This window comes from Cavia porcellus, unplaced genomic scaffold (genome assembly GCF_034190915.1).
Source record: "Cavia porcellus strain 051 isolate PalLab524CR breed Dunkin Hartley unplaced genomic scaffold, mCavPor4.1 scaffold_58, whole genome shotgun sequence".
Lineage (NCBI taxonomy): Eukaryota > Metazoa > Chordata > Mammalia > Rodentia > Caviidae > Cavia > Cavia porcellus.
In genome coordinates, this window is record NW_026947541.1 from 3,300,330 (window position 1) to 3,311,745 (window position 11,416).

Consider the following 11,416-nt stretch of genomic DNA (forward strand, 5'->3'; position numbering starts at 1 on the left):
TGGGTGTGTGTTACATTACATTCACTACTAGGAGTGAGAAAAACATCACGGGGTGGTGCGCATTGTATGGGTGTGTGTTACATTACATTCACTAGTAGGAGTGAGAAAAACATCACGTGGGGGTGCGCATTGTATGGGTGTGTGTCACATTACATTCACTAGTAGGAGTGAGAAAAACATCACGGGGTGGTGCGCACTGTATGGGTGTGTGTTACATTACATTCGCTACTAGGAGTGAGAAAAACATCACGGGGTGGTGTGCATTGTATGGGTGTGTGTTAACTTACATTCACTAATAGGAGTGAGAAAAACATCACGGTGTGGTGTGAATCGGAGGATCTGAATTAGGATAGGCAGTGAGTGGCAATGTAGGATGGAGAAAAGCACCGCGGGGTCGTCAGCATGGGGAGCTCAGGGAACATGCAGTGGCAATGTAGGATAGGTTTCTGAAAAACATCGCGGGGTGGTGCGCATTGTATGGGTTTGTGTTACATTAGATTCACTAGTAGGAGTGAGAAAAACATGACGGGGTGGTGCGCATTGTATGGGTGTGTGTTACATTACATTCACTAGTAGGAATGAGAAAAACATCACGGGATGGTGCGCATTGTATGGGTGTGTGTTACATTACATTCACTAGTAGGAGTGAGAAAAACATCACGGGGAGGTGCGCATTGTATGGGTGTGTGTTACATTACATTCACTAGTAGGAGTGAGAAAAACATAACGGGGTGGTGCGCATTGTATGGGTGTGTGTTACATTACATTCACTAGTAGGAGTGAGAAAAACATCACGGTGTGGTGAGCATTGTATGGGTGTGTGTTACATCACATTCACTAGTAGGAGTGAGAAAAACATCACGGGGTGGTGTGAATCGGAGAGTCTGAATTAGGATAGGCAGTGAGGGGCAATGTAGGATGGAGAAAAGCACCGCGGGGTGGTCAGCATGGGGAGGTCAGGGAACATGTAGTGGCAATGTAGGATAGGTTTCTGAAAAACATCACGGGGTGGTGCGCATTGTATGGGTGTGTGTTACATTACATTCACTAATAGGAGTGAGAAAAACATCACGGGGTGGTGCGCATTGTATGGGTGTGTGTTACATTACATTCACTAGTAGGAGTGAGAAAAACATCACGGGGTGGTGTGAATCGGAGGGTCTGAATTAGGATAGGCAGTGAGGGGCAATGTAGGATGGAGAAAAGCACTGCGGGGTGGTCAGCATGGGGAGGTCAGGGAACATGCAGTGTCAATGTAGGATAGGTTTCTGAAAAACATCGCCGGGTGGTGAGCATTGTATGGGTGTGTGTTATATTACATTCACTAGTAGGAGTGAGAAAAACATCACGGTGTGGTGCGCATTGTATGGGTGTGTGTTACATTACATTCGCTACTAGGAGTGAGAAAAACATCACGGGGTGGTGCGCATTGTATGGGTGTGTGTTACATTACATTCGCTAGTAGGAGTGAGAAAAACATCACGGGGTAGTGCGCATTGTATGGGTGTGTGTTACATTACATTCACTAGTAGGAGTGAGAAAAACATCACGGGGTGGTGCGCATTGTATGGGTGTGTGTTACATTACATTCACTAGTAGGAGTGAGAAAAACATCACAGGGTGGTGCGCATTGTATGGGTGTGTGTTACTTTAGATTCACTAGTAGGAGTGAGAAAAACATCACGGGGTGGTGCGCATTGTATGGATGTGTGTTGCATTACATTCACTAGTAGGAGTGAGAAAAACATCACGGGGTGGTGCGCATTGTATGGGTGTGTGTTACATTACATTCACTAGTAGGAGTGAGAAAAACATCACGGGGTGGTGCGCATTGTATGGGTGTGTGTTACATTAGATTCACTAGTAGGAGTGAGAAAAACATCACGGTGTGGTGCGCATTGTATGGGTGTGTGTTACATTAGATTCACTAGTAGGAGTGAGAAAAACATCACAGGGTGGTGCGCATTGTATGGGTGTGTGTTACATTACATTCACTAGTAGGAGTGAGAAAATCATCACGGGGTGGTGCGCATTGTATGGGTGTGTGTTACATTACATTCACTAGTAGGAGTGAGAAAAACATAACGGTGTGGTGCACATTGTATGGGTGTGTGTTACATCACATTCACTAGTAGGAGTGAGAAAAACATGACGGGGTGGTGTGAATCGGAGGGTCTGATTAGGATAGGCAGTGAGTGGCAATGTAGGATGGAGAAAAGCATCGCGGGGTGGTCAGCATGGGGAGGTCAGGGAACATGCAGTGGCAATGTAGGATAGGTTTCTGAAAAACATCGTGGGGTGGTGCGCATTGTATGGGTGTGTGTTACATTAGATTCACTAGTAGGAGTGAGAAAAACATCACGGGGTGGTGCGCATTGTATGGGTGTGTGTTACATTACATTCACTAGTAGGAGTGAGAAAATCATCACGGGGTGGTGCGCATTGTATGGGTGTGTGTTACATTACATTCACTAGTAGGAGTGAGAAAAACATCACGGGGTGGTGCGCATTGTATGGGTGTGTGTTACATTACATTCACTAGTAGGAGTGAGAAAAACATAACGGGGTGGTGCGCATTGCATGGGTGTGTGTTACATTATATTCACTAGTAGGAGTGAGAAAAACAGCACGGGAGTCTGCGTATTGTATGGGTGTGTGTTACATTACATTCACTAGTAGGAGTGAGAAAAACATCACGGGGTGGTGCGCATTGTATGGGTGTGTGTTACATTACATTCACTAGTAGGAGTGAGAAAAACATCACGGGGTGGTGCGTATTGTATGGGTGTGTGTTACATTACATTCACTACTAGGAGTGAGAAAAACATCACGGGGTGGTGCGCATTGTATGGGTGTGTGTTACATTACATTCACTAGTAGGAGTGAGAAAAACATCACGTGGGGGTGCGCATTGTATGGGTGTGTGTCACATTACATTCTCTAGTAGGAGTGAGAAAAACATCACGGGGTGGTGCGCATTGTATGGGTGTGTGTTACATTACATTCACTACTAGGAGTGAGAAAAACATCACGGGGTGGTGTGCATTGTATGGGTGTGTGTTAACTTACATTCACTAATAGGAGTGAGAAAAACATCACGGTGTGGTGTGAATCGGAGGATCTGAATTAGGATAGGCAGTGAGTGGCAATGTAGGATGGAGAAAAGCACCGCGGGGTCGTCAGCATGTGGAGCTCAGGGAACATGCAGTGGCAATGTAGGATAGGTTTCTGAAAAACATCGCGGGGTGGTGCGCATTGTATGGGTGTGTGTTACATTAGATTCACTAGTAGGAGTGAGAAAAACATGACGGGGTGGTGCGCATTGTATGGGTGTGTGTTACATTACATTCACTAGTAGGAATGAGAAAAACATCACGGGATGGTGCGCATTGTATGGGTGTGTGTTACATTACATTCACTAGTAGGAGTGAGAAAAACATCACGGGGAGGTGCGCATTGTATGGGTGTGTGTTACATTACATTCACTAGTAGGAGTGAGAAAAACATCACGGGGTGGTGCGCATTGTATGGGTGTGTGTTACATTACATTCACTAGTAGGAGTGAGAAAAACATCACGGTGTGGTGAGCATTGTATGGGTGTGTGTTACATCACATTCACTAGTAGGAGTGAGAAAAACATCACGGGGTGGTGTGAATCGGAGGGTCTGATTAGGATAGGCAGTGAGTGGCAATGTAGGATGGAGAAAAGCACCGCGGGGTGGTCAGCATGGGGAGGTCAGGGAACATGCAGTGGCAATGTAGGATAGGTTTCTGAAAAACATCACGGGGTGGTGCGCATTGTATGGGTGTGTGTTACCTTACATTCACTAATAGGAGTGAGAAAAACATCACCGTGTGGTGCGCATTGTATGGGTGTGTGTTACATTACATTCACTAGTAGGAGTGAGAAAAACATCACGGGGTGGTGTGAATCGGAGGGTCTGAATTAGGATAGGCAGTGAGGGGCAATGTAGGATGGAGAAAAGCACCGCGGGGTGGTCAGCATGGGGAGGTCAGGGAACATGCAGTGGCAATGTAGGATAGGTTTCTGAAAAACATCGCGGGGTGGTGAGCATTGTATGGGTGTGTGTTATATTACATTCACTAGTAGGAGTGAGAAAAACATCACGGGGTGGTGCGCATTGTATGGGTGTGTGTTACATTACATTCGCTACTAGGAGTGAGAAAAACATCACGGGGTGGTGCGCATTGTATGGGTGTGTGTTACATTACATTCGCTAGTAGGAGTGAGAAAAACATCACGCGGTAGTGCGCATTGTATGGGTGTGTGTTACATTACATTCACTAGTAGGAGTGAGAAAAACATCACGGGGTGGTGCGCATTGTATGGGTGTGTGTTACATTACATTCACTAGTAGGAGTGAGAAAAACATCACGGGGTGGTGCGCATTGTATGGGTGTGTGTTACATTACATTCACTAGTAGGAGTGAGAAAAACATCACGGGGTGGTGCGCATTGTATGGGTGTGTGTTACATTACATTCACTACTAGAAGTGAGAAAAACATCACGGGGTGGTGTGAATCGGAGGGTCTGAATTAGGATAGGCAGTGAGTGGCAATGTAGGATGGAGAAAAGCACTGCGGGGTGGTCAGCATGGGGAGGTCAGGGATCATGCCATGGCAATGTAGGATAGGTTTCTGAAAAACATCGCGGGGTGGTGCGCATTGTATGGGTGTGTGTTACATTAGATTCACTAGTAGGAGTGAGAAAAACATCACGGGGTGGTGCGCATTGTATGGGTGTGTGTTACATTACATTAACGAGTAGGAGTCAGAAAAACATCACAGGGTGGTGCGCATTGTATGGGTGTGTGTTACATTACATTCACTAGTAGGAGTGAGAAAAACATCACGGGGTGGTGCGCATTGTATGGGTGTGTGTTACATTACATTCACTAGTAGGAGTGAGAAAAACATCACGGGGTGGTGCGCATTGTATGGGTGTGTGTTACATTACATTCACTAGTAGGAGTGAGAAAAACATCACGGGGTGGTGCGCATTGTATGGGTGTGTGTTACATTACATTCACCAGTAGGAGTGAGAAAAACATCACGCGGTGGTGCATATTGTATGGGTGTGTGTTACATTACATTCACCAATAGGAGTGAGAAAAACATCACGGGGTGGTGCGCATTGTATGGGTGTGTTTGACATTACATTCACTAGTAGGAGTGAGAAAAACATCACAGGGTGGTGCGCATTGTATGGGTGTGTGTTACATTACATTCACTAGTAGGAGTGAGAAAAACATCACGGGGTGGTGCGCATTGTATGGGTGTGTGTTACATTACATTCACTAGTAGGAGTGAGAAAAACATCACGGGGTGGTGCGCATTGTATGGGTGTGTGTTACATTACATTCACCACTAGGAGTGAGAAAAACATCACGGGGTGGTGCGCATTGTATGGGTGTGTGTCACATTACATTCACTACTAGGAGTGAGAAAAACATCACGGGGTGGTGTGAATCGCAGGGTCTGAATTAGGATACGCAGTGAGTGGCAATGCAGGATGGAGAAAAGCACCGCGGGGTGGTCAGCATGGGGAGGTCAGGGAACATGCAGTGGCAATGTAGGATAGGTTTCTGAAAAACATCGCGGGGTGGTGCGCATTGTATGGGTGTGTGTTACATTACATTCACTAGTAGGAGTGAGAAAAACATCACGGGGTGGTGCGCATTGTATGGGTGTGTGTTACATTACATTCACTAGTAGGAGTGAGAAAATCATCACGGGGTGGTGCGCATTGTATGGGTGTGTGTTACATTACGTTCACTACTAGGAGTGAGAAAAACATCACGGGGTGGTGTGAATCAGAGGGTCTGAATTAGGATAGGCAGTGAGTGGCAATGTAGGATGGAGAAAAGCATCGCGGGGTGGTCACCATGGGGAGGTCAGGGAACATGCAGTGGCAATGTAGGATAGGTTTCTGAAAAACATCGCGGGGTGGTGCGCATTGTATGGGTGTGTGTTACATTACATTCACTAGTAGGAGTGAGAAAAACATCACGGGGTGGTGCGCATTGTATGGGTGTGTGTTACATTACATTCACTAGTAGGAGTGAGAAAAACATCACGGGGTGGTGTGCATTGTATGGGTGTGTGTTACATTACATTCACTAGTAGGAGTGAGAAAAACATCACGGGGTGGTGCGCATTGCATGGGTGTGTGTTACATTATATTCACTAGTAGGAGTGAGAAAAACAGCACGGGATTCTGCGCATTGTATGGGTGTGTGTTACATTATATTCACTAGTAGGAGTGAGAAAAACATCACGGGGTGGTGCGCATTGTATGGGTGTGTGTTACATTACATTCACTAGTAGGAGTGAGAAAAACATCACGGGGTGGTGCGTATTGTATGGGTGTGTGTTACATTACATTCACTACTAGGAGTGAGAAAAACATCACGGGGTGGTGCGCATTGTATGGGTGTGTGTTACATTACATTCACTAGTAGAAGTGAGAATAACATCACGGTGTGGTGCGCATTGTATGGGTGTGTGTTACATCACATTCACTAGTAGGAGTGAGAAAAACATCACGGGGTGGTGTGAATCGGAGGGTCTGATTAGGATAGGCAGTGAGTGGCAATGTAGGATGGAGAAAAGCACCGCGGGGTGGTCAGCATGGGGAGGTCAGGGAACATGCAGTGGCAATGTAGGATAGGTTTCTGAAAAACATCGTGGGGTGGTGCGCATTGTATGGGTGTGTGTTACATTAGATTCACTAGTAGGAGTGAGAAAAACATCACGGGGTGGTGCGCATTGTATGGGTGTGTGTTACATTACATTCACTAGTAGGAGTGAGAAAATCATCACGGGGTGGTGCGCATTGTATGGGTGTGTGTTACATTACATTCACTACTAGGAGTGAGAAAAACATCACGGGGTGGTGCGCATTGTATGGGTGTGTGTTACATTACATTCACTAGTAGGAGTGAGAAAAACATCACGGGGTGGTGCGCATTGCATGGGTGTGTGTTACATTATATTCACTAGTAGGAGTGAGAAAAACAGCACGGGAGTCGGCGTATTGTATGGGTGTGTGTTACATTACATTCACTAGTAGGAGTGAGAAAAACATCACGGGGTGGTGCGCATTGTATGGGTGTGTGTTACATTACATTCACTAGTAGGAGTGAGAAAAACATCACGGGGTGGTGCGTATTGTATGGGTGTGTGTTACATTACATTCACTACTAGGAGTGAGAAAAACATCACGGGGTTGTGCGCATTGTATGGGTGTGTGTTACATTACATTCACTAGTTGGAGTGAGAAAAACATCACGTGGGGGTGCGCATTGTATGGGTGTGTGTCACATTACATTCACTAGTAGGAGTGAGAAAAACATCACGGGGTGGTGCGCATTGTATGGGTGTGTGTTACATTACATTCAGTACTAGGAGTGAGAAAAACATCACGGGGTGGTGTGCATTGTATGGGTGTGTGTTAACTTACATTCACTAGTAGGAGTGAGAAAAACATCACGGTGTGGTGTGAATCGGAGGATCTGAATTAGGATAGGCAGTGAGTGGCAATGTAGGATGGAGAAAAGCACCGCGGGGTCGTCAGCATGTGGAGCTCAGGGAACATGCAGTGGCAATGTAGGATAGGTTTCTGAAAAACATCGCGGGGTGGTGCGCATTGTATGGGTGTGTGTTACATTAGATTCACTAGTAGGAGTGAGAAAAACATGACGGGGTGGTGCGCATTGTATGGGTGTGTGTTACATTACATTCACTAGTAGGAATGAGAAAAACATCACGGGATGGTGCGCATTGTATGGGTGTGTGTTACATTACATTCACTAGTAGGAGTGAGAAAAACATCACGGGGAGGTGCGCATTGTATGGGTGTGTGTTACATTACATTCACTAGTAGGAGTGAGAAAAACATCACGGGGTGGTGCGCATTGTATGGGTGTGTGTTACATTACATTCACTAGTAGGAGTGAGAAAAACATCACGGTGTGGTGAGCATTGTATGGGTGTGTGTTACATCACATTCACTAGTAGGAGTGAGAAAAACATCACGGGGTGGTGTGAATCGGAGGGTCTGATTAGGATAGGCAGTGAGTGGCAATGTAGGATGGAGAAAAGCACCGCGGGGTGGTCAGCATGGGGAGGTCAGGGAACATGCAGTGGCAATGTAGGATAGGTTTCTGAAAAACATCACGGGGTGGTGCGCATTGTATGGGTGTGTGTTACCTTACATTCACTAATAGGAGTGAGAAAAACATCACCGTGTGGTGCGCATTGTATGGGTGTGTGTTACATTACATTCACTAGTAGGAGTGAGAAAAACATCACGGGGTGGTGTGAATCGGAGGGTCTGAATTAGGATAGGCAGTGAGGGGCAATGTAGGATGGAGAAAAGCACCGCGGGGTGGTCAGCATGGGGAGGTCAGGGAACATGCAGTGGCAATGTAGGATAGGTTTCTGAAAAACATCGCGGGGTGGTGAGCATTGTATGGGTGTGTGTTATATTACATTCACTAGTAGGAGTGAGAAAAACATCACGGGGTGGTGCGCATTGTATGGGTGTGTGTTACATTACATTCGCTACTAGGAGTGAGAAAAACATCACGGGGTGGTGCGCATTGTATGGGTGTGTGTTACATTACATTCGCTAGTAGGAGTGAGAAAAACATCACGCGGTAGTGCGCATTGTATGGGTGTGTGTTACATTACATTCACTAGTAGGAGTGAGAAAAACATCACGGGGTGGTGCGCATTGTATGGGTGTGTGTTACATTACATTCACTAGTAGGAGTGAGAAAAACATCACGGGGTGGTGCGCATTGTATGGGTGTGTGTTACATTACATTCACTAGTAGGAGTGAGAAAAACATCACGGGGTGGTGCGCATTGTATGGGTGTGTGTTACATTACATTCACTACTAGAAGTGAGAAAAACATCACGGGGTGGTGTGAATCGGAGGGTCTGAATTAGGATAGGCAGTGAGTGGCAATGTAGGATGGAGAAAAGCACTGCGGGGTGGTCAGCATGGGGAGGTCAGGGATCATGCCATGGCAATGTAGGATAGGTTTCTGAAAAACATCGCGGGGTGGTGCGCATTGTATGGGTGTGTGTTACATTAGATTCACTAGTAGGAGTGAGAAAAACATCACGGGGTGGTGCGCATTGTATGGGTGTGTGTTACATTACATTAACGAGTAGGAGTCAGAAAAACATCACAGGGTGGTGCGCATTGTATGGGTGTGTGTTACATTACATTCACTAGTAGGAGTGAGAAAAACATCACGGGGTGGTGCGCATTGTATGGGTGTGTGTTACATTACATTCACTAGTAGGAGTGAGAAAAACATCACGGGGTGGTGCGCATTGTATGGGTGTGTGTTACATTACATTCACTAGTAGGAGTGAGAAAAACATCACGGGGTGGTGCGCATTGTATGGGTGTGTGTTACATTACATTCACCAGTAGGAGTGAGAAAAACATCACGCGGTGGTGCATATTGTATGGGTGTGTGTTACATTACATTCACCAATAGGAGTGAGAAAAACATCACGGGGTGGTGCGCATTGTATGGGTGTGTTTGACATTACATTCACTAGTAGGAGTGAGAAAAACATCACAGGGTGGTGCGCATTGTATGGGTGTGTGTTACATTACATTCACTAGTAGGAGTGAGAAAAACATCACGGGGTGGTGCGCATTGTATGGGTGTGTGTTACATTACATTCACTAGTAGGAGTGAGAAAAACATCACGGGGTGGTGCGCATTGTATGGGTGTGTGTTACATTACATTCACCACTAGGAGTGAGAAAAACATCACGGGGTGGTGCGCATTGTATGGGTGTGTGTCACATTACATTCACTACTAGGAGTGAGAAAAACATCACGGGGTGGTGTGAATCGCAGGGTCTGAATTAGGATACGCAGTGAGTGGCAATGCAGGATGGAGAAAAGCACCGCGGGGTGGTCAGCATGGGGAGGTCAGGGAACATGCAGTGGCAATGTAGGATAGGTTTCTGAAAAACATCGCGGGGTGGTGCGCATTGTATGGGTGTGTGTTACATTACATTCACTAGTAGGAGTGAGAAAAACATCACGGGGTGGTGCGCATTGTATGGGTGTGTGTTACATTACATTCACTAGTAGGAGTGAGAAAATCATCACGGGGTGGTGCGCATTGTATGGGTGTGTGTTACATTACGTTCACTACTAGGAGTGAGAAAAACATCACGGGGTGGTGTGAATCAGAGGGTCTGAATTAGGATAGGCAGTGAGTGGCAATGTAGGATGGAGAAAAGCATCGCGGGGTGGTCACCATGGGGAGGTCAGGGAACATGCAGTGGCAATGTAGGATAGGTTTCTGAAAAACATCGCGGGGTGGTGCGCATTGTATGGGTGTGTGTTACATTACATTCACTAGTAGGAGTGAGAAAAACATCACGGGGTGGTGCGCATTGTATGGGTGTGTGTTACATTACATTCACTAGTAGGAGTGAGAAAAACATCACGGGGTGGTGTGCATTGTATGGGTGTGTGTTACATTACATTCACTAGTAGGAGTGAGAAAAACATCACGGGGTGGTGCGCATTGCATGGGTGTGTGTTACATTATATTCACTAGTAGGAGTGAGAAAAACAGCACGGGATTCTGCGCATTGTATGGGTGTGTGTTACATTATATTCACTAGTAGGAGTGAGAAAAACATCACGGGGTGGTGCGCATTGTATGGGTGTGTGTTACATTACATTCACTAGTAGGAGTGAGAAAAACATCACGGGGTGGTGCGTATTGTATGGGTGTGTGTTACATTACATTCACTACTAGGAGTGAGAAAAACATCACGGGGTGGTGCGCATTGTATGGGTGTGTGTTACATTACATTCACTAGTAGAAGTGAGAATAACATCACGGTGTGGTGCGCATTGTATGGGTGTGTGTTACATCACATTCACTAGTAGGAGTGAGAAAAACATCACGGGGTGGTGTGAATCGGAGGGTCTGATTAGGATAGGCAGTGAGTGGCAATGTAGGATGGAGAAAAGCACCGCGGGGTGGTCAGCATGGGGAGGTCAGGGAACATGCAGTGGCAATGTAGGATAGGTTTCTGAAAAACATCGTGGGGTGGTGCGCATTGTATGGGTGTGTGTTACATTAGATTCACTAGTAGGAGTGAGAAAAACATCACGGGGTGGTGCGCATTGTATGGGTGTGTGTTACATTACATTCACTAGTAGGAGTGAGAAAATCATCACGGGGTGGTGCGCATTGTATGGGTGTGTGTTACATTACATTCACTACTAGGAGTGAGAAAAACATCACGGGGTGGTGCGCATTGTATGGGTGTGTGTTACATTACATTCACTAGTAGGAGTGAGAAAAACATCACGGGGTGGTGCGCATTGCATGG